This window comes from Pipistrellus kuhlii, unplaced genomic scaffold, assembly GCF_014108245.1.
Source record: "Pipistrellus kuhlii isolate mPipKuh1 unplaced genomic scaffold, mPipKuh1.p scaffold_m20_p_7, whole genome shotgun sequence".
NCBI lineage: Eukaryota > Metazoa > Chordata > Mammalia > Chiroptera > Vespertilionidae > Pipistrellus > Pipistrellus kuhlii.
The window spans coordinates 67,163,424-67,188,790 of NW_023425573.1; the positions used below are offsets into that span (position 1 = coordinate 67,163,424).

The following is a 25,367-nucleotide window of genomic DNA, read 5'->3' on the forward strand; positions in this document are numbered from 1 at the left end:
CCCTCATGCTTGGACTTGGACCCTTTGCTCTTCATGGGGGACCTCTGTGGTTTTGACATCCCTCCCACTTGTGAGTCACCTATATGGAGAGTGGGGCATAGGTGGGTGACTAGACTTAAGTCTCTACCCATCTCAATGTGGCTTTTTCTTCATACCCATAGCTGTGGAAAGCCTGTCCTACTAGTCTTTAGGTCATTCTCAGTTCTACATATAGTTTTCTTTTGGTGTCAATGAGAGGAGCTGAGGATCTTCCTACTCCACCATCTTGAACTTGAAGCCAGAAGCCTTGCTCTTGAATGACAATTTAGCTTGTCTGTGAAATGCCATTCCTTGCAGTTGGTATGCTACCCTATGCAACAAATGTCCACTGACATGTGCTTTTAAAGTCAGTTTCATTTTATATTTTTTGGTGCAAGTGAAGATATCATAGCAAATAAACAATTCTAAAAATCCTGTCTAGCTCTCCCATCCTCCTTTAACAATTTTGTTGAGTAAGGGTAATAGAAAAGGAGGTATCATAAGCAAATGTAAAAATTATTTTTAAACGGACAATGCCATTTTTAAACGTAGCAATGTCAACTTGTGCAAGGTTACTGGACCACTAAATTAAATGACTAGGTGTTTATTTATTTTTTTTAATTTCCACCATGAGAAAAGATAAAATGCAGTCACTATATAGTCAAGCTGCTAATAGAATGATATCAATTAGGCTAAAGTATGAGAAAATGATTCTATTTTTGCTTTAAGTAGCCTACAAACTTAAACTTTTTACTTTCAGTAGTGTATTAATGCCTGGAGATCACACACACACACACTCTATAGCCAATCCTTAAAAACTTAGGAGAAAGAATGTTCATGTGTTCAGGCCACCTGACATCCATTATCCAGACCACCAGACATCTCAAGATTATCATCTCAGACCAATCCAGATTCTATGATTGTAGCAGGACTGTTTCTTCTCAAGAATGTACTATAAGAACTCTCAAGTTTTGTTTTCTTCAGAACACTCTAGGTGTTTGTTACCTGGTAATTTTTCTGATTTGCAAATCTCAAGATCCTTGAATAAATCTTTGTCATTTACTTTTAGACAAAGCCTGTGGACATTTTGTGATGGGTTGACAACCAAAAACAAACAATAAAAAAATAAAATTTTCCTCATTTTAACTGTTTCTCTCATTAAATGGTAGAAACAAGATGGCATCATTTGCTAACAAACAATTTTTTTTGTTCTTTGTAAAGTGACTTACTAAGAATCCTTCAAATTTGAAATTCTAAAAAAACCAGTTTTTTAAAAAGTGATCCAGCCAAAACCGGTTTGACTCAGTGGATAGAGCGTCGGCCTGCAGACTGGAAGGTCCCAGGTTCGATTCTGGTCAAGGGCATGTACCTTGGTTGCAGGCACATCCCCAGTAGGAGGTGTGCAAGAGGCAGCTGATCGATGATTCTCTCTCATCGATGTTTCTAACTCTCTGTCCCTCTCTCTTCCTCTCTTTAAAAAAAAAATAATAAAAAAAAAAAATATATATATATATATATATATATATATATAAAAATAAAATAAAATAAAAGTGATCCATTTAAGAAATGAATAATGCACAAGCTAAGGCAATAACTGCAAGAGGTAATGAGGAAGAAATACAATGCGAAAAGGTGAGCCTTCAAAATTCTAACAGGATCAGAAAAATCTTAGGACCCCAAGGTCTTAAGGAACCCCAAGGCGCCTTAGAGACCACCTAGTCTAGTGGTCACCAACCTTTTGGACCTCACAAACTACTAGTGGTCCATGGATGACCTATGTCCAACGACCTAGGCAACCGATGACCTAGTCCAATCTTATACAATAGTTTACCACCCAAGTTGTTAACATTCAGAGGTCAAATGCTATATCCAAAGTTGTATAAACAATATACATATGACCAAATACTTGCTAATATGTCATATTAGTTGACAACGAACTCAATGAATGACTGAAACAAAATGATTAGTTATTGCCTGGAAGGAGAGAAGGATATAAAAGATCAAATACACTAGCATTAGACCTGAGTTTAAATCCTAGTTTTGCAAGTTAAGACTTTGATAAATTATTTAACTTGTCTGAGCTATAATCTTATGGCATATAAAATGGGAAAAAGAATATTTAGCTCATAATTTTGTTGGGAAGACAGAAAGGTTTACGTGCCCATTGGAGCCTCTATCAGAGACTGTGCACTCAAAAAATGTTAGCATTCTCCCAATCAGAATCACCCTAGGCCAGCAGATGGCTGAGGCTGACTTTGTTCTGGCTGCACCCTGCAGGTTGGTAGGAGGCCCACCATGGGTGCACAGTGGCTTTGCATAAGTTTTCTTTTTTTTCTTCTTCTTTTTTTTAATGTATATACCTTACAAAGATCAATAGAGGAGAATGAACACTGTAAGTTTGTGTAAATGTGTGTATGTATGAAGAGGATGCTTGTCTAAGAGCACAAACCCAAGGGGTTCTCATTTCAACATTTTAACATTCACACAAACTTTGCATTTTTCTCCTAAATATTAGTGTTTTAATAAAATATTTTCCCACTCCAAACCTTCAAGTAAAAAAAAATAGTCCAACTTTTTGCACCCACTAAATAAAAAACTTTTCATCTTGGCACAAAAACTATGTTTTTGAGGTTATTTAAGGCTGTGTGGTATCAAATAGAAACAGCCACAAAATAGACATGGCACATCCTATGTTTAGTACAACATTCAGGTGTCAATTAAATGTACTACCTTAGCTGTAGCCAGTTTGGCTCAGTGGATAGAACATTGACTTGCAGACTCAAGGGTCCTGGGTTTGATTCCCGGTTGGGCATGCCTGGATTGTGGGGCATGTGGGGCGCAGCCAGTTTATAATTCTCATCATTGATGTTTCTGTCTTTCCCTCTGCCTTCCTGTCTGAAATCAATAAAAAACTTAAAAAAAAAATTAATGTACCACCTTAATACTACAATATATAGTAAAGAGGTAATATGCAAATTGACCATCACTCCAACACATAAGCTAGCCACCTCCATGTGGTCAAAGATGGCTGCCAAAAGATGGCAGTTGTGGGCGATCAGGTCAATAGGGGAGGATAGTTGGGAGGGACCGACGCTCCACCACTGAGCCAAACCGGCTTCGGAAACTGCTGTAATATTTTTCATAAGGAATTCACTTAAAGCCAACAATTCTAAAAGTAGACCGTATTTATTACCCTTGTTTTATAAATTAGGAAATCCAAGGCAGAGAGAAGTTAAGTGATTTATCCAAGGTTGCACAGCTAGTAAGTGTGGGAATCAGGACATAAACAGGACAGACAGGTACTCCACTCCAGGCTCTTACTTACAATGCTATATCACATTTCGTATGTACCAACAAGGCAATTTGGATTTATAGAGAATCTTTAATTAAAAAATACAAAGTTATTTGAATATAATTTGGCAAAAACACTACATTGTCTTTCTCTTATGACTACTGGTATGTCATTTCATTAGATGGACACAATGCTGTACATCTTCTCAATTAAGTACTTTTATAAAATAAACCATCTGCATAAGACCAACATGTTATCTTCTAAGATTATAATGACATGACCAATTGGTCAAAGGAACTCTAGTGAAAGGCAAGGAAAACTGTTCATGCTTTATTTAAAGCATTTTTAAAAATATATATATTTTATTGATTTTTTCACAGAGGAAGAGAGAGAGATAGTCAGAAACATCGATGAGAGAGAATCATCGACCAGCTGCCTCTTGCACACCCGCTTCCGGGGATGTGCCAGCAACCAATGTACATGCCCTTGGCCGGAATCGAACCTGGGACCTTTCAGTCTGCAAACCGACGCTCTACTACTGAGACAAACCGGTTTTGGCTAAGATTAGAAGTTTAGTTCTTGCACTCATGAGGGATGTGAAAACCCAAATAATAGGGAACTATTTTAAGAAACCATGGAGAATTATGTTAGCTTCAGCATAGATAAACTCTGTTCTATCAGGTAGAACAAAACAAAACACAAAAAGATAGATTTCATTCATTCTAATCTTTTTATTAGAAACTATGTGCTTTTATAAAAAAATAATATATTTTATTGATTTTTTTACAGAGAGGAAGAGAGAGGGATAGAAAGTTAGAAACATCGATGAGAGAGAAACATCTATCAGCTGCCTCTTGCACACCATGTACTGGGGATGTGCCCACAACCAAGGTACATGCCCTTGACCGGAATCAAACCTGGGACACTCGATCCACTGAGCCAAATGTGTTAAGCACTGCTCTAAGTGCTAAGAACATAGCAGTGAAACAGACAGGATCCCAATACTGATGTGCTTACATTCTATGCAGACAAATAAATAAGATAATTACTGATTATGATATGTACTTTAAAACCAATATTAATAGCAAACTCTTAAGTAGTTACTTATTCACAAAGCACTATTCCCTATGTTTTCACTGTATTGATTAATTTAATCCAAATAATAACCCTATCAGGTAGGTGCTCTTATACCCATTTTATAAACGAGGAAACTAAGGTAGGTAAAGATTAAGCAGCTTGCCCAAGATTATAAGAATAGATTGTTAAGTGGCAGAGTTAAGATTTGAATTCAGGTAATCTGGCTCCAGAGCTCTTGCTATTTAAGCCACTACTTGAAACGAAGAGGTTAATATAACAGAAAGTAACTAATTGGAGGAAAAGCTAACTAGAACCAGGGGTGGTCAGCAGCAAGGTTAGGGCGGTGATAGCAGGAATAATTATGACAGGACACAATGAAGGTGTAGGTGGAGCTTGATACTCATTAACATAAGAAATAGCTGAAAAGACAAAAGAAGATTTGATGCAGAACAATCTCAGTTTTGTACGCAATAATTTATTGTGCCTTCTGGACATTCAGTTAGAGAAATCTAACAGGGGATAGGATGACTTGGAGCTAAAGAGGAGAGCTGATGCCATTCTTTGGGTAGAATAACTGTATTGATGGTAGCTTTGACTTATCAACATAGATGAAGTTGCCTGGGATCACCGAGTAAGAAAAGTTTCATGGGTTAGAATCCAAATGGAACACCAAACCGTTGAGAGACGAGTTGGGAGGTGGAGGACCAAAAAGGTCTACTAAATTTAGGAACAAGGACAGCAAGAGATGCAAAGTTGGGAAAAGTCTGTCAGGATAGAAAGTATATAGGCCAAAGAGAACAAGCCAGTAGAGAAAGGAGGAAGATAGGCTGGAGGTTTAAGAGTATAATGGATAAGGGTGAGAAGGAATATCTGAGGGAGGAAGGAATATCTGAGGTGGGAAGAAATGAGAAAATGTTTGAGACATAGGCAGAAGTGGAAGGATATTCTGTTAAAATGTTTATTGTCCTCAGGAAATTGAATGCAATGTGGCAGGAAATGGAGGAAATTCACATTTCACCAACTCTTTATATTTTACTAGAGGCTTGGTGCATGAATTTGTACACAGGTGGGGTACGTCTGGGTGGCCTGCAGGGATTGGGCTAAAACCCGCAGTCCAATGCTGCCCGCAGCTCCTACCTGCTGCCTCTGCTCATCCCGGCATCACTGAGCTTGCTGCGGGCTCGCGCCCAATCAGTCCCGATCAGGAGAAGCTCATGCTGCCAGAGCAGCACTCACCAGCCATGAGTCCTGCATTTGGCACCCACCCAAGGACAGTGGCCTGCGGATCCGGCTAAAACCGGCTCTCTGACATATCCCGAGGGGTCTGGATTGCAAGAATGTGCAGGCCAGGCTGAGGGACCCTCCTGGTGCATGGTAGGGCTGAGGAGAGACCGAGGGAGGGCTCTAGGGCATGTCCGGCCCATTTCGCTCAGTCCCTATCAGCTGGACCCCAGCAGCAAGCTAACCTACCGGTTGGACCATCTGCCCCCGGGTGGTCAGTGCACATCATAGCAAGCAGTTGAGCAACCTTAGCATATCGTTAGCATATTACGCTTTGATTGGTTTCAGTTATTCTGCTGTTTGGTCTATTTGCACATTACCCTTTTATTATGTAGGATTTTACCCAGAATACTTCTGTTAGAAGTGTGGCAGTTGGTGTGGCTGTGGGATTTGGAGAGAACAGTGGGTGAGGATAAACACTGGAGTGAGTCTCTGAGGGGAGGCTGGCTTGTTAAGGTTATCAACATACAGGACTGTTTACGTGAAGTCCTTTGGGGGAGAAGTCTGTAGACTACAAACTGGAGGTTTCTGCAATACTTTAACTGAAGTCAGTGTAATGGGAGTAATTTAAATGAGACAGCTCAGGTACTACTTGGCCTTAGAACAGGCTGAATGTTCATTCACAGACATTTCCAGATCTAACTTTACATCTCTGTGTGGTATAGTGCTTAAAAAGCCTAATAACACCAAATCAAAATGTAAAAAGTTAGAAATTAGGAATGCTAGTGTACTAAAAGAACTCTACATTTATCTTTTTGTTGCAGGGACCTAGTCTGAGCCAAAGTAGAAGCTAAAGAAAGTATTTTCATTAGAGAACCAAAGCAGGGAAGAAGTGGAAAGCACATAGCTCATGGTGTTTAAGCAATCAAGTTCAGTACAAAAGATTCTAGTCAATATGATTCCCTGAAGACTAATTCTGTTGTAGCAATAGAAGATAAAACCTTTGGCAAAGATATGAGCAAATTTATGGCACACACTAGCAAAAATGGCAGTTGGCCAAAGAACAATGAAACTGGAAGAGCATGAAAGGGCTGTTCATAATTTCACAGGAGAGACCTTGGAGAATTGTGGGATAACTTAGTGATATTCTGAAGGTATTCAGATAATGGCAGATTATGGCAAGAGAAAATGCAATGAAGTTAGGGCCATTAATATAATTCTAAACCTGAAGGCTTTATTAATTATGTACCTCCTAAAACAGTGCTAGAAAGGGTAAATGCATTTTGCTTTAATTCTAAACCTATCATAGACTCAAATTATACTGGGAGCTCCATATGTACCGTATTTTTCGGACCAAAAGACGCACTTTTTCCCCCCCAGAAGTGGGGGGAAAAAGTCCCTGTGTCTTATGGTCCAAATATAGCCTACACATATACTTAAAAAAAAAAGTTATTTTACTTGCCCGGCTCTGTGTGGTCTCTGAGTGCTTGCCCGGCTCTAAAATGGTTCTAAATGCTGCTGTTTACTTTACAGGGTTGATTACATGTGTTTATGACTGTGATGTTGGGTTTTAATGCACATAAAATATTTTAGGACACTATTTGTTTCAGAATCTTTTTTTTCTTCATTTCCCTTCTCTAAAAACTGGTGCGTCTTATGGTCCGGAGTGTCTTATGGTCCGAAAAATATGGTAAGTGTTAAATGCAAGATTAAAATAAATCTGGTTGTAATATAAGATCTTTTGGCACATAATAAAATATCTTTTAAGGACTATATGGAAGAAAAAAAGGATGGTCTTACCATCTGACCATGCTTTGGGAAATAAAGAACATTCAAAGGTTCAGATTCCGGGAAACCAGGCACAGATAACGAGGATGTGAGAGAACTTAATTGACATGTAAGAAGTAAGAATATAGATTTTTGTTCCAAACCTACTTTGAACTTTCTTTGAAATTTGTGAATCTTTATTGATAGTGGGCATGACAAGTTTATGCTACTGAGGTGGCTCATGGTGGGCCCTTCCATAATAGGTACTCTAACTGTGGTATTAGAAAGTTGGGGCGTTAGCCATGTGATATCAGTATGGCCTCTGGGAAGGGATGTAGGGCTGAGGACTGGGTTCAACTGCATGGCCAATCATACCTATCTAATGAAACCGCAACTAAAACTTGGAATGCTGAAGCTTAGGTGAGCTTCCCTGGACAGCAATATCTGCATATTGTCACATATCATCATACTAAGAGGGTAACACAACCTAACTCCACAGGGAGAGGACAAGGAAAGCTTTGCATTGGAGACCCTCCCAGACCTTGCCCTATATGTCTGTCCTTTTGACTTATCTGATTTGTATCATCCTATATAATAAAAGTATAGTATGAACATTGTCCCCCCGACTGGGAGTTAGTCAGGAGTTTGACCAGAGAAAGGGTGATGCCAGCTGGGGGAAGGAAGGGAGGCTGCAGCTGGCAGCTGGGAAGAGGGAGGGAGGCTCTGGCAGGCAGTGGCTAGGAACCCTAGCAGTGCAGAACTTTCGTGAACTGGGTCTCTAGTTTATAATAAAACAGTAGTCATAAGTCTAGAACTTTTTTAGTTCTATAAGTTCAATGGTTAGATAATCATATACTTTACAAAGTGTTCCCCCAAATATTTCCAGTACCCACCTGGTACCATACATAATTATTACAATACTAGAGGCCCAATGCACAAAAATTCATGCAAGAGTAGGCCTTCCTTCCCCCGGCTGCCGGCACTGGCTTCCCTCCTCTGGCCTCAGCTTCCTTAGGAAGGACATCTGGTCTAATTAGCATATTACCCTTTTATTATTATAGTTTATTGACTATATTACCTTTGCTGTACATTACATTGCCATGACTATTTTGTAACTATCAATGTGTACTTCTTAATCCCTTCACCTCTTTCACCAAGTGTACCAGCCCCAACCCCTTTGGAAACCACCAATCAGTGTCTATGAGCCTATTTCAATTTGTTTATTTTGTTATTTAGATTCCATATAAGTGAAAATAAGTATCTGTCTTTCTTGACTGACTTATTTCACTTAACAAAATACATTACATTCTTTACTAATGTATTTTGTGCTAGGTTCATAGCATGATATCTGTAGTTTATAGTTCATGAATAAAAATGAACATACTCATGAGCATAATCCCACTTTTCTTATTCCGTCATTTCTAATATCGATAATGAGGATGCATATGCTTAACATAAACGGTGGCAAGTGCTAGGCCATTTTATAAGAAACCTTCAATCATTACATCTTTTTTAGTTAGATTCTGCTCTGGTGTTTCCTTAAATTCTATTATATTTCACTTGATTTTTTCCCCGTTGTACTACTAATATAACTAATTTAGCTCTGTGTATTTTCACCCATGACCAGTATTTCATTGTTGTCACAGGATCACAAGGAAAACTCTTGGAAGTATTAAGCTCTGTCATCAAAGACTCTTAGTAGAAGTCATGCTGGACTCTGGCCACATTTATCTAACCACCCGCAGGTACTTGAATGACTTAATATGTTTCATCAACATGTGAAACTTTATATTCTTTAGCATTTGAATCATTAGGTATAACATGACCATTTTCTTCTATGACAAAAATCTATTCCCTTAATAGCATTTTAATTTAGGTTACAATTGATAGACATTCTGTTTTAGGACTACTAATGTACCACCCTTCACTTCTTAAATTGTAAACTACTTCCTTTTTAACAAAGGATCACACTCCTCTTTTAAGAAAGCACCTAGGGATTATGTTCAGGAAAACTGGCTCCAAAATGTTTTATTTCTTTTTTCAGTCAGAGGGCATTTCATGGTTAGTAAAAATAGTTTAAAAACAACTTTGAGGTAGAATAGGTGTCTTTCAATTGCCATCACATACCTTCAATTCATACTCTATAAACGGATGTGTGCAAACACTTTTATAGTTGGAAGATACTACTGCTAAGAATGAGTGAGCTCCACTGAGAACCTCAGGATCTCTAGAAATTTACATGATACACTGCATTCATAGAGTTAACAGAATTTCTCTAATATTCTGTCCAATTTAATTATTGAATAATTGTAAAATCCTATTCCTTGCACAAAATAAATTCAGATTCAAATACATTTCAAATGGCTTTCTTTCATTACTTCCTAGCTATGTCCATCACATCAAATTGTTTTAGTGGTTAGTACTTAATACATTTCTTTGGTTTTCTTTACAATTGTTTCATTGGAGCTCAATGAAACTATGCGGGCATATAGTCTTTAACTTTTGTTGCAATTCGTTTTTGTTTTTAAAAAAATATATATTTTATTGAGTTTTTACAGAGAGGAAGAGAGAGGGATAAAAAGCTAGAAACATCGATCAGCTGCCTCTTGCACACCCACTACTGAGGATGTGCCTGCAACCAAGGAACATGCCCTTGATCGGAATTGAACCTGGGACCTCTCAGTCCACAGGTCAATGCTCTATCTACTGAGCCAAACCGGTTTTGGGTCATTTTTCACTTATTAAAAGAAGTTGTGGTTCAGTTAGCACTTTGGAAGTACTGTGTACTGCCATTTCTGGTAATCTCATATCTATACATAGAAAAGTGTCCGACCGACCGGTCGCTATGACGTGCACTGACCAACGGGGACAGAAGTTCAACGCGGGAGCTGCTGTGACACACACTGGCCATTTACAGAGAAATGCACCGCAGACTTGGCACCCTCAAAGCAACACTTGGCTTCCCCCAAGTGGGACATAAGGCCCCGCCACCACCCTGGAGCAACAGCCCACCAAATGGCAGCTTACATTGCTGAGGTACCATGGCTCAAAATGTGGCCCACAGCACAGCACAGCACAGCCTGGAAATGTAATGACATCACATAGCAATGCCTGAATTCCTCTCTCTATTGACAACTAGCTTCCTTGCAGTTTTATCAGCTCAGGAACACGACTTGCTTTATAGCCAGGTGCAAACATTTCACCAAATGTCTGTGAAGCATTTTCCTGTGCCTCATCTCATTTGATCCTCACAAAACTTAGATAAGAGACTTGGTGTTATCCTATTTTCTTTTCATTAGCTGGAAAATGGAGATTTAGAAAGTTTAGAAACTTGACCCAACTGAAAAGAAGTAACAAATGGTGGACCTTGAAAATGACTTCAGGTTTTCTCACTGTGCAGAATATAGTCAAACACTGCTGCAGTTAAATATTTTACCCTTTGTTCTCCCTGTGTGATCTACAACAATAACCTGCTTCATGTTGATATTCACTGCTGTGCTGCTGACAATTATCTGAAAGAGAAGTTGGGGTGCTTCACTGGGCTGGAAAAAGCTTAGCTAAATCAGAAAGCAGGTCTAATTAAGCAAGTTTATCTATATCTATATCTATATCTCTATATATCTAGTTAGCAGCTCTTGTTTATATTTTATATACTATATATTGTATTACATAAAATTAGGGTTGTTAACTTGGATTAATATAAGGAGAATCAAGAACCCTATATGTGTGTATATGTTTACACATGTACAGCTGGCCCTTGGCGCCAAAGCTCTTGGCACCAGCAAGACTTTATATATATATAAAGTCTTGCTGGTGCCATTTGCATGAGTTTGTTTCTATCTGTCACTGTCATAGACACTTCTATTGTAGAGAAAGGGCGAATAGCAAAATTAAAATATTTCTTCTAATTCATTTCCTTTCAGTGTGCAAGAATTCATGCACCAGGCCTCTAGTTGTGTGTGATAATCAGTAATTGTGTATGTTTACAACTACTTGAAAAAAACTTCACATCATTTTTGTGGAAGTACTTGCTGTTGAAGGAGGAAATTATATATTCTTCTAACCACTGAAAATAAAGGAAAAGTGGAAAGATGTCAAACTGACATAGTAGAATGAGTAAATGTAGCATCTATACTTGAGTATGCTCACAGAAAATTTAGTAGGAGTTTCTTGGTTCTTCAGACTCTTTTATGTGAATTCTAGTTAGCAGCTCTTGTTTATATTTTATATACTATATATTACATAAAATTAGGGTTGTTAACTTGGAATAATGTAAGGAGAATCAAGAACCTTATATGTGTGTATATGTTTACACATGTACAGCTGGCCCTCTGTATCCATGAGTTCTGCATCTGTGAATTCAACAAACCAAAGATTGAAATTTTGTTTTTTAAGTTATATTTTTGCTGACTGGACTATGTATTTAGTCCTACAATGATTGCATCGGTATGTAGAGATTTTTTTGAATTGTCATTACTTCCTAATAATCCTATCTAATGAAGAGGGGATATGCTAATTGCCATCACACCTTCACAAAATGGCAGCACACACAGCCAATAAAGAGGGAATTTGCTAATTGACTACTATGCCCTCACAAGATAGCACTGCTCACAGCCACAGATAGTAGTGCTCACAGCCACAAGATGGCGGTGCCCAATCCCCTCAGCCCTACCTCATCTAGCCGGAGTCCCCCAGTCCCTTCAGGCCCACCTCATCCAGCCAGAGTTCCCTAGTCCCTTCAGCCCCACCTCACCCAGCATCCAGCCTCATCTAGCCTCAATCCCCCAGTCGCCTCAGCCCTGCCTCATCCAGCCTCAGTTCCCCAGTATCCTCAGCCCACCTCATCCAGCCAGAGTCCCCTAGTCCCCTCAACCCACTGGGGGGTGGCAGGTGCTGTGTGCTTCATCCAGCCAAGAGTCCCCCAGTCCCCTCAGCCCTGCCTCATCCAGCCAGAGTCCCCAGTCCTCTCAGCCCAGCAGGGGAAGGCAGCTGGGGGCAATCAGGCCATGAGGGGAGAGCAGTTGGAGGCAATCTGGTTGGCAGGGAGGGCAGTTGGGGACAATCATGCCAGCAGGGGAGCAATTAGGTATCAATCTGGCTGGCAAGGGAGTGGTTAGGGGGCTATTAGTCTGGCAGGCAGAGTGGTTAGAAGTAATCAGGCAGGTGAGTGGTTAGGAGCCTGCATTCCTGGATTGTGAGAGGGATCCCAGATTGGAGAGGGTTCAGGCTGGGCTGAGGGATGCCACCACGCACAAATTTTGTGCACCAGGCTTCAGTACAAAATAAAACTATTGTATTTATATAGCATTTATGTTGTATTATGTATTAGTAATGGAGAGATGATTTAAAGTATATGAGAGAACTCACCATTTTATTAAAGGGATTTGAGCATCCTTGTATTTTGGTATTTGAGGTGGGTCCTGGAACGACTCCCCTGCAGATACTGAAGGATAACACTTTATTTTTACACTAACTTGCTCTAGTCAAGTGAGAAGCTCGGGCTGGGATGAGAAATAACTGCGCTTCCGGCTTTCCCCGGGTATCTAAAGTACATCTATGGAATTTAGTTTGAAAAAAATAAAACTCATTGTACTAAGACTACTGATATCATATATAAATCAGAATGAGTGTCAGGCAGCTACGGAGGTGGAACAAGAAGTTTAAGAGATAATAATACTTTGGTTCTATTTCCATGCTCCATGCCCCACACAATGAGGAGCTTAATTATATAGTAGATAACTATACAAGCATCAAAAGAATAAGTGCTACATAATTTCAGAGGAGGGAGTTAGATTTTCATATTACACATCTTTCTTTGCTTCTTACACATATATAATTTAACAATAAACATAATTTTCTTCCCTGATAGCTCTATGCCAGTTATCATAAACCCACAGTGCTATTAAGATATACTATGCCTTCATAAAATGGCTTTATTAATCTGCTTTACAAAATAAAATAAAAACAATATGATGACAATTGCTAGGTTTGTGATTATATAAATAGGTAAGTGCTTTTTGTTCTTCATATTTAAATACTGAGATATGAGATATATAAAATATTGAGGAAAACATTTTTAAAATATTAAAAATCTTTAAAAACAGACAACGGACTCACTGGACTATTTTTTGCTACTTTCTTTGAATTTACAATTATTTAAAAATAAAAATTTAAAAATTTATGGAAAATATCCAAACATATCCACTACAACACATTTGGAAAATACAGAATGGTACATATAAATACAGAATGGTACATATAAAGTCAAATTGCTAAAACAAAACCAAAACAACCTAATAAGTTAATAGAAAAATCACTGAAGAGGAAACTAATTCATTTTAACAATCTAAAGTGTGTATCTTTGGAAGACAAAACATTTTAAATGATGATTTCAACATATGATCATTTCAAACTTATAAGGCCTGAAACACATTTTCAAAAATTAAAGAAATTAAGCAAAGAGTAAAATCTATTCAAAATAAATTTAATTATAAAGTGCAGAATTTAACATAAATTAAAATGCATTCAGTAACTGCTATGAACGAAAAAACTTAAAGTGCAGATTTGGTTCCAATGAAAACTGAAAATCTGTATGACTATGAGAATTTGGAGAGTGTATGTTAGTAAAGCTTGGACAGTGGAGGTAGGGTAGAAAAGGGAGCAAAATGCCATGAGAAGGATGGATGGAGGCATAAAGACTGACAGAAAGAATAGCAAGCAGTCAGGGAAACAGAGACACAAAATAGGGACAGTTAGGTAGGAAGAAAGAGAGGCACAGAAAAATAAAAGGAGAGAGAGGGGAAGAAAGAAGGGATGGAGAGACAGAGAGGGAGAGGGAAAGATGGACTAAGAAATGAAGAGGAAGCAAGAGAGAGAGACAGAAAGACAGACACAGACAGACCAGAGAAAGAGAGGGAGAGAAGATAGGCAGAGGGAGAGGCAAACATCCTGCAGGAGAGAGGGGGAGGGAGAGGGAAAAGGAGGGGAGGGGAGGGGAGGGGAGAGAGAGAGAGAGAGAGAGAGAGAGAGAGAGAGAGAGAGAGAGAAAGAGATGGGTGGGGAAAATGCACAGAGAAACACTAGCAAAACCTAAAGAAAAAAATGAAAAAGGTTACAAAAAATAAAAAAGTGAAATGTGACAAAGGATAAATAAAACCAGTTGTAGGTAAGAATGCAAAGTGTGTACTATTTTATTATCTTTTTTCTTTTTGTAGTTCTCAACATAAAATATAAAAGAATACCCAAAGCTTATAAAAGAAATGATGATGAAATGCTCTTGGTATTAGGTTGAAATAATGTATCTGATAAAAGACTAATTTTAATAATAGCTATTAATATTTTCATGATCCTAAATTACAGTTTCAAATAAGAAAAAAATAAAAGGAAGAGTAATAATATTCAGCACTGATGAAATGCCTATTTAGTTATTTTCCTTTTATCTCCTCTATAAAAAAAGAAGAGCTATTTTTCAAGCTCAGAATAACTGTTTCATTTGGGGAAAGGAAAGACTGAAAATACCACAGCAATTTTGAACACTGTTAAAAATTTTGGTAAAAGGCAAGCAGAACTTTTAAAATCCTTTCAAACACATCAGTTACACATTAATGGACATAGTTATTCAGTATCACTTAAATGGTGAACTTCCAGTCTGAAAAATCACAAAATATCAAAATAAATGTCAAATTTTTCAGACAATATGATTAGAAATCAGTTAGTTCTAGAAAAAATCACAGTTGACTAGTATTTGATCTCTTGCAATGCGGTATTTGATTATGCTAAATATAGTAATGACAGATCTAGGTTTTGCTGTTATAGCACTTTAAAAATTATTCTACCCCAGCCCTAAGGGTAAGAAAATTAACATTAATCTCAAAAGATGAGGCTCTTAGTTTCTTAATTCCCACAAGAAGGCTCTCATCCACACTGTATTTGTTCCACAATGAAAATTTTAAGATTGAAAAAGACATACACCATGTCTATTTTAAGATGAACCTGAAAGCGAAGTCATTTTTCCAACCGACAATTTGTTCTGCTATACACAAATACAAATGAGCACACATTTAAACCATTCTGTCAATAAGGTACAAGGAGTGTCACAAATTTGGGGGTAGGGGAGAAGAAACTTGTACTACAGCTTAGAATTGGTTCCTATTCCTCATTCTATCAACCTAAACAAATACATCATTGCAAAAATAAACAAAAACCTTGGACATGGCAAAGATTTTACCCCACACATGTGCCTAGTAATAATTATGGTACTACGTGAACATAAATAACCTCATATATTTGGTTACCTTTTGCACACATTTGTCAAAGGAATTAAGAGTCACATACCTTCATTGTATTGGTATTTGCTTCCTCATACAGAGTGAAAGAAAATGTATTTTCCATAGTATCTGTAAACTGATGTTCTGCATTGCTCTTCCAGAGCTCACCACACACAGAGCGGGCTGATTAGTCAGGCATTGGGAGAGCATTGGGAGAGCACTGCGAGAGCACTTGCCGCGGACTCAGAGACAATAGAAAGTCAACAGCTGTATGTTGTGATGTCAGTAACACTCTAGCCAGTCACTACCCAGAATATCTGAAATGCAGCAGAAGCTATATTGAGCTCTTCATCAGCAATTCAGAAGCAGTGAGGCAAAAGCCCATGAAACTGTGAATGTGCAAAGACTGTCAGGATTTTTGAGATTTCTCACTATTAAAAATTTGTTGTATATTATGCTTGACCCCACACTGATGAAAAAAGTTGAAAGAATATTTTCCTCCAATTCCCTGAGGAACAAGATGTATAGAATCTAGGCATAATTAACATATCAGATTTTTAAGAACTCTGACACTTTAATATCACTAACATAAAGTTCTAAAAAAAAAAAAAAATCAAAGACCATCTGTCTACAAAAGCTGACATAACATGATAGTTTTGTATTTTCAAACTGACTTAATTGTCACAAAGAAAGAAAATGCATAAAGAGAATAATTCCTTGTTTCTTAATTTGTTTTTGCTAAAACGAGCATACTTATTCTGCCAGGAGCATTACTTCTTTATACCAACAGATGGAGACAGCAATAGAACTGTGATCAGAGGACAATTCGGCTTGTTTCACATGCTTGTCTGATATATATCAAGTGGTGAACTTACAAGAAAAGGAATCAAATGAAACTAAATTTTTAAAAACTCAATGTTCAATAACTATGAGGACAAAATAAAATGAAGAAAAAACAAACCGTGTCTAATGGACAGAAAACTGAATAGGCAGATGTGGCTTTTTAAAAAAATTCTAATTGATTTCTGTGATAGCTTAGGTAAAGCACATGCTGTGTTTCCCATTTCATGAAACAAAGGTCCCTCTTTCTATAAACTATAGGAATGTTGTATAAGGATCCTATCAGACAAGGCTCATATACTACCTGTACTACCCTAAGAAAAAATAAATGCCACTAACCAAACCATACTACTTTTCTTTGCCACTAAAAGTTTAAGTCTTGCAGTTTATATAACTCTACAGATCAGCAGTGCTCTATGTACTATAATAGCTTAGCAAACAGCAAAGACAGACGCTGACTTTATAACTGGAAAATGACATTGCTATTTCAAAATAGGCTCTATTTCAACCCTATAAGTAGATTTCAGTTAATAGATATAAATCCACAAAACCTTCCCTGACTATTCAAACACAAAGGGAGTAACACAACTAGTATTAATGATTCTTGTCTGAGAGGTTTCACATTGAAGTTTCCCCAAAGACCTATTTTTTCCCATGTAAAATCCTTTATAATGCCATGTACCTTTTGGTCTCCATATACTTACTTGCAAGAGGTAAAAATCAAGTACCAGTCTGAGCACCTCAAAAACGAATATCCAAAACCTTGACTTTTTCAGAAATGGTTCAACTTTTATCAAAGGGTATAATGATTTTTTTTTCCTCAAAGTCTTGGTTATTTATGAGAAATATAGATTCAAGGTAGCTTTTCTTAAAACCATAATAAGAGCTCTTATTATGAAGCAGATGGATAAACTAAAATGCAGAATAATGAAGGAATGAACTTCCATTGTGGCAAAAATTAGAATAAGTATTTCTACCAGCTAGAAAGATCAGTATAAATTAAGTTGTATACATGGATATAGTATTTCAAATGATTCTATTTTTTGAGTTATAAAAATAATTAGATTTTATAAATTCAAGGAATTCTGAATTAGTATAAAAATCATAAAATATTTTAAAATGTAGTTATCATTCTTGTCAAGTACAGGCAGCCATCTAATTCTGAAGGGAAAGGGCTTAACTGTTAATCATGAGCTCTGATAATGAATGCTTAATTTAGGAATACTCTACAAGTTGGCTGCTATACCATTAATAAATAAGTTAGCTTTAAGTATTCAATGCTAAAACATGCTACCAACGTTAGGTAGTAAGAAAAATTTTCAAAGACTAAATCTTCAAAAGGAGAAATATGAATTAAACCGATTAATTTTGTGCTTGCATCTCAAATTTCATACTGTATTTCTTAGAATGCTCAGAAACTTCATCTTCAAAAACAGAAGCACACTGACTCTATTAACACAGTGTTTAACTATAGCTGTAAGGTAAAGAGGTAATTCCCAACTGAATTATAGTAACTGGGGCAACTATGGAAGTAATAACAGAAATTTAATTGTCTAAATCTAATTACTGACTGTTGATAAACTTTCTAAATTTTGTGATTCTTAGCTCTTACATGACTTTTTAAGTACTTGAACTTTGAAGGTGAAAACAATATTTGAACCTAATTCTCTTACATATTGCCCAAGACATTCTAAATAAGAGCAAATGATTATCATTACCAAGGGCTACATTATGGGAACTAATTTTTAAGAAATTTAACATTTTCTTAGAAGTAGAAAATCAATATTTTGTAACTACTAATGTAAATAACAAATCTGACAAAGATCATGATGACAAAAATCTATTAGATGAAAGATTGCTATTAAACAAGACATTCTCTACCTTAACCAAGTGACAAAATTGACCACCACCAATAATCTGACAGGTTAACAATATATGCCTCCTGATTACCTATGCAGTAGTACTCCTCTAAAAATATTTAACTTGAATCTAAACATAAGAAAACAATTTGATAAATTAGACTGTGGGCCATTGAACAAGATAGTTATCTCAAACTCTTCAAGTATCAATATTATGCAACAAAAAATTAGGCAAAATTATAAAAGATTAGAGAGACAAGACAATATTAAGTATTATAGTTGACCAGATTCTTTTTTTGTCAAAAAACTATGGATATTTAGAACAAGTGGGGAATATAGTTATGGTCAGTATATTAGATCAGCGTTTTTCAACCGCTGTTCCGCAGCACACTAGTGTGCCGCGAGATGTTGCCTGGTGTGCCGTAGGTGCAGACAAGACAAGAATTTTATAATTTTTCACTATTTTGTTTACTTAATATTTCATAATAAAGTAATTATAAAATACTTTCTTTGTGTTTATTTGATTCCTATTCAAGAGAATTACTTTATATATAGTCAATATAGGCACAGAGTTAAATTTTTTAACATTTTCTAATGGCGGTGTGCCTCGTGATTTTTTTCATGAAACAAGTGTGCCTTTGCCCAAAAAAGGTTGAAAAACACTGTATTAGATGATATTTCATCAATGTGAAATTCTTGGGGGGTGATAAAAATACCTAGGAGAAGGTGGGGGGTGGGGGAGAGAGAGAGAGAGAGAAACTCCAAATGGGAAAAATTGTTAAGAAGTAGTAAAGCCAGAGGCTGATGTTCATTATATTATCTTTAAATGCTTCTGTACAACCTTTACTAGAAGTTTTCTCCTTAAATTTTCATCTTATATTTACTGTAGCATTTTTTAATATATATTAGGAATTTAATACATCTTTTAAAACTATTTTTATTAGAATTTAAAATAATGTTACATCTATTACTATATAGAGAATATAATATTTATATTCTGCTTTTGAAAACTCAGTAATGTGAAGTCAAAATATCATTTTTAAAATTGTATTTTATTTTTCCTATTACCATTTATCCCCACTATGCCCCTTTCCACTTCCACCCGCCAACCCCACCATCACCACACTGTTGTCCATGTCCATGAGTTCTCTTTTTCCTTTTTTGCCCAAACCCCTTATTTTCCCCAGTACAATCCCCTGACCAAAGCTGTCTGCCTGCTATCTATGATCTGTCTAAAAAATACCACATTTTGAAGCATAAAAAATAGTCTACAGGGGATATTATCTTGCTAAGGGAGGATTCTTTCCACCACCACCCTCAACCACTCCTTGTTTTGAGTAAGTTAGTTTCCCCACGTGATATTCTGTGTTAGAGACATATGGCGATAGACAGGGAATACAAGATAACCAAGGCACCAGTACCCTGGTAATTTCCTCATTCCCATGAAATTTTGCTATTTTTACTGAATATAAAATTACAATAACATAAAAAGAGATAATTTATTTTTTATGGTCTATTTTATCTTTCAGCCAGAATAGCTCACTGAATAAAAACACATTTCTAATAACTGTCAATAAACAATAAAAGTACAAAAATCCTGAGTTGGCTTGGTCAACATATTTATACTTTCATAATACACCTTTAGTAAAATGCTTTCATTTATTAAATAACCAATAGTAATTCTATACTTTCAATGGAACTCAAAACCTCTTTATCTTATTTTATAGTTCAGGACAGTAAAGCTCAGAAGTGAAATGACATGGTGACTATCCTACAAAAACTGGACAGCAGTCTTAACATAGATTAGCTCATCAGATTCTGTAATGGGTTTCTATCACACATTACTTTGACATGACCCCACATTAACCTGGCCTAACCTGTTGACTTGTTTGCTCTTATTAGATTGATAAATTGCAAAGGTATCCTATATAATAAAGATGTAATATGCAACTGGTCGTTATGCAGTGAAGCATAACAACTGACTGCGTACGACCGGATCACGGATCAGCAGGAGAATGGGGCAGAGATCTACAGGAGGAGGCAGGGCAGCAAGCTATGAGGGAGGGTAGGGGGGCGAGGAGAGCTATAGGAGGAAGGGGCAGAGGGCAGAGAGGTAGTGAAGGGTGGCAGCAAGCTACTGGCAAGCAAGCTACTAGCACACGGAATCATGTGCAAGGGTACTAGTATAATATAAATGTGAGGGAATTATGTCCCTCATGGCATGGATTACTTTCTTCTTGAGAACCATGAAGTTCATTTACTAGACTTCTTTTTCCTGTGTCCTTTCATAACGAGTCTCCAACTGTCTTATTACTTACTAGAGGCCTGGTGCACAAAGTTCATGCACGGGTAGGGTCCCTAGGTCTGGCTGGTGATCAGGGCCAATCAGGGTCTTCTGGCTGCCAGCTGGGGCCTCCCTTCATTCCGTGCTGCCCCCTGGTGGTCAGCACATGTCATACTGATTGAACAAACTCCTGGTTTCTTGATCAAACTCCCAAGGGGACACTTTGCATGTTAGCCTTTTATATATAAAGAAGATATTTATATGTTATATAGCATTTTTAACACATGTTGCACTTGAGTATTTCCTCCCCTGAGGTAGAAGTGACTTAAGTGTTTCCTGCCCAATTAATACAAATGTGCAGTTAGAGTAAAAAAAAAACAAATAAAACAAAACAGTGGTTCAGTAGTGATCACTAAGATTAATGTCAATACATTCATTTCTTTCCTACTTATGTCACAAAAATATAGCATATGTAGTATGCCAGGTAACAAGCAGTTTGTAAAATATTAATTTAATTAGTCCTCGTGATAATAACCTTAAAAGATACACCATCATTCCTATTTTGAAGTTACATATAGATTAAGTGTCTTGTCCATGCAGTGATAACATTAAGCCAAGGAAGGGTAAGTTTTTTTTTTACTATATTTTTAATTAATTTTTTACAGAGAGGAAGGGAGAAAGAGACAATTAGAAACATTGATGAGAGAGTCATCGATCGGCTGCCTCTTGCACACCCCCTTCTGGGGATATGCCCGCAACCAAGGTACATGCCCTTGACCGGAATCGAACCCGGGACCCTTGAGTCCGCAGGCCGATGCTCTATCCACTGAGCCAAACCAGTTTCGGCAGGAAGGGTAAGTTTTAAAAATGAAGCTGAAGATGTGAGTAGAAACAAAATAGAAAAGGCCTTGTGAATGGAGTTTAAGGCCTGGAACTTTTCCTGAGGCAATAAAGATAATCTGATTAGTGCCTTGAACAGATTTTTCACTTAGGGAGAGACAGCTAATGTCCAATAAATGGATGAGCTCTCCAAGGAAGAGTATATACAGAGATTAAGTAAGGAGTTAAAGGCAGACTCCTGGGGAATAAAAATTTCTATTTAGACCGTTTCAATAATATTATAACAAAAACATCAATAACAATACATAGGTCTTGTGAATCTATATTCATCCTTAGTTCAACTAGTGAGAGCAAAAGTTATTGTATTATCAAACCCATCTGGTTTCTCCATTTAGGTAACAAGAGTTCAGGTATCAAGAGATACCTATCTTAAACCTGTATCTATTTTTAAAAACTTATTTGGAAATAAATTTAGACTCAGAGAATACCGGAGTACTGTACAATTCATTCAACTTTCCCTAATGATTATACATAATTATAGTGCAATTACTGAAATCAGAAAATTAACATTGATAGAATACTATGAACTAATCTATACACCTTATTCAAATTCCTTTATCAAATGCATTTTCTAGTTTTTCACAAATATCCTTTTGAAAAATATCTAGAATCTCAAATTGCATGTAATTGTCATGTCTGCTTAATCTCCATTCTGTGAATTCCTCAGACTTTGTATTTCATAATCTATACTAGTCTGAAAAACACTGGTTGGTTATTTTGTAAAATAACCATCAATTTAGGCTTGCTCTATCTTGAGTAGATTAAGTATATGCATTTTGGGCAAGAATACCACACAAGCGAAATTGTGCCCTTCTCAGTGCACCATATCTGGATATATACATGACTTATAACTGCTGAATTTTACTTTGATAAACTTGGTTAAGATGGTGTCTACCATGTTTTTTTTCTATAGTTACTATTTTTTCCTTTGTAATTAACAACTCTCTTTTGAGGAGGAAATATGGTTTCTCATAATTTCACTAATTTTAGCATCCATTGGTAGTTTTTCATGCAATAATTATTACAGTGCTTTTCGCCTAATGATGATTTTAATTTCCCTCTTCTATATTAATCAGAATTCCATTGTAAGAAAGTGCTGTCCCTACTCCCCATTTATGTATTTATTTATATGCATGAATATTTGGAGACATATCTGTCAATATTGCAAAGTCCAGATATGACAATTATTTTGTTCTGGGATAAAAATTGATTATGGGAGGAGGTAAGATGGCGGAAGAATAGATGGGCGGATTCTGAGCCCTCTCCCGAAGCAGAAAGAGAGAGCAAATGAGGGTCTTGTGCTGTGAGTGTTTAAAAGCAAGCTGGGAGACAGCGAACACCAGAAGAAACTGCTGGGGGGCTGCTGACAGAGGTACCCCTCACAGGGAAGCACCCACGCGGGCTATGTCCCTGCCCGGAGCTACCTACCGGCTTGGACGGGGAAACCTCGCCACCTTGAGAGGAAGATAGGATCGTGTCAGAGGCCTGAATATCCACAGCCGCAGCAACCACCAAGCATCTGTGACCCCTCAGAACGCGGATCCCAGGCGGCGCGAACACCTGGCCTCACAGCAGTACCCCACTGCTCAACGAAAAGGAGAGAGAGAACTACACAACCAGACATTCTAGATCATGGGGAGACCAAAAAACAGCCCGCATATGAAAGAAAAGCAGTCTTCACCAGAAAAGGAAGTAAACGGGATAGAGGCAAGCAATCTACCAGAGCAAGAATTCAGAGTACTGATCATAAGATGGCTAAAAAGAATGGAAGACAAATTTGACAATATGAGTAAGAACCAAGAGGAAATGAAGAAAAACCAAGAAGTAATGAAAAATGACATTGCTACTGTAAACTCAATAGAAAGCATCAAGAGTAGATTAGAAGAAACAGAGGACGGCATCAGCGAGCTAGAAGACAAGATGGAAAAAAATACCCAATTAGAACAGCTTCTGGAAAAAAAAATATTAAAAAACAGGAGGAAAGTCAAAGGGAACTTTGGGACAATACAAAACAAAACAATATTATAATAATAAGGGTTCCAGAAGGAAAGGGAATTGAGGAAGACATGGAAAACATATTTCAAGAAATAATGACAGAAAACTTTCCTGAGATAGAGAAGAAAAAACCCACACAAATCCAAGATGCTCGCAGAGTCCCAAGCAAAATGAACCCCAGAAAACCGACCCCTAGGCACATTATAATTAAGCTGGCAAACACCAAAGACAAAAAAAGAATTTTAAAAGCAGCCAGAGAGAGACAGAAAGTTACATATAAAGGAACCCCCATCAGATTAGCAACTGATTTCTCCACAGAAACTTATCAGGCCAGAAGGGAATGGGATAAAATATATAAAGTCATGCAAAGGAAGGGTCTGAATCCAAGAATACTGTACCCAGTAAGGCTATCAATCAAAAGTGAAGGTGAAATCAGGAGCTTCACAGACAAAAAAACAGACTAAGGGAATTTATCTCCACCAAACCAGCAATGCAAGAAATGCTAAATGGTCTACTGTAAAATTAAAGAAATAGAAAGCAAAGAAGGAATACAAGGGTATAGAATAAAAATGGGGTCAAATAAGTATCCATCAATAATAACTTTAAATGTAAATGGACTAAATGCTCCAATCAGAAGACATAGGGTGTCAGATTGGATAAGAAAACAAGACCCATGTATCTGTTGTCTACAAGAAACCCACCTCAGAAAAAAAGATGCACACAGACTGAGGGTGAAGGGATGAAAAAAGGTTTTCCAGGCGAATGGAAATGAAAAAAAAGCTGGGGTAGCAATACTTATATCTGACAAATTAGATCTCAGAGTGAAGGACATAACAAGAGATAATGAAGGCCACTTCATAATACTAAAGGGAGCAATCCAACAAGAAGAAATAACCCTGGTAAATATATATGCACCCAATACGGGAGCACCCCAATATATAAAAAAAATGCTGGAGGACATTAAGGGAGAGATTAATAGCAATACAATCATAGTAGGAGATTTTAATACCCCACTGTCACCCTTTGACAAATCATCTAAACAAAAAATCAGCAAAGAAATATCAATCCTAAATGACTCGCTAGACCAGATGGAATTAATCGACATCTTCAGAACATTCCACCCCAAAGCCACAGAATATACATTCTTCTCAAGCGCACATGGGACATTCTCAAAGATAGAGCACATTTTGGGACGTAGGCAAAGTCTCTTCAAATTCAAGAAGATAGAAATCATATCAAGCATCTTCTCAGATCATAGTGGCATAAAACTGGAAATTAACTACAATGAAAAAAATCCAAAGAAATCAAACACATGGAGACTAAACAGCATGCTATTAAACAAGGACAGGGTTACCAAAAAAATGAAGGAAGAAATTAAAAACATCCTGGAAACAAATGACAATGAAAACACAACTATCCAAAATCTATGGGACACAGTAAAAGCAGTTTTGAGAGGGAAGTTTATATCCCTACAAGCCTATTACAAAAAACTAGAAAAAAATGGTAACAAATGATCTAACTCTACAACTCAAAAAGTTAGAAAAAGCGCAACAAGAAGAGCCCAGTGTAAGCAGAAGGAAGGAAATAACAAAAATCAGAGCGGAGATAAACAACATAGAGACCAAATAAACAATACATAAGATCAACAAAACCAAGAGCTGGTTCTTTGAAAGAATAAACAAGATAGATGAACCTCTAGCCAGGCTAACCAAGAAACAAAGAGAGAGGACCCAAATAAACAATCAGAAACGAAAGAGGTGAAATAACAACAGACCCCGCCGAATACAAAGGATTGTTACAAAATACTACGAACAACTCTATTCCAACAAACTGAACCACCTGGAGGA

At 37.1% G+C, this 25,367-nt stretch overlaps 1 protein-coding gene across 14 annotated transcripts in view; it reads right to left on the reverse strand.

Annotated features, from left to right (window-relative positions):
* R3HDM1 (R3H domain containing 1) overlaps window positions 1–25,367 on the reverse strand; it is a 168,176-nt gene that overhangs the window by 104,734 nt on the left and 38,075 nt on the right. Inside the window, exon 1 of one of the 14 annotated variants that reach the window (XM_036420860.2) lies at window positions 15,710–15,851. The exons of 12 other annotated variants lie outside the window; for them this stretch is intronic. The gene's annotated coding sequence lies outside the window, so the exon portion shown is untranslated. Of the gene's footprint in view, window positions 1–15,709; window positions 15,852–25,367 lie in introns of those variants that run through there. One more of the 14 variants, XM_045575672.1, reaches the window with a different exon arrangement.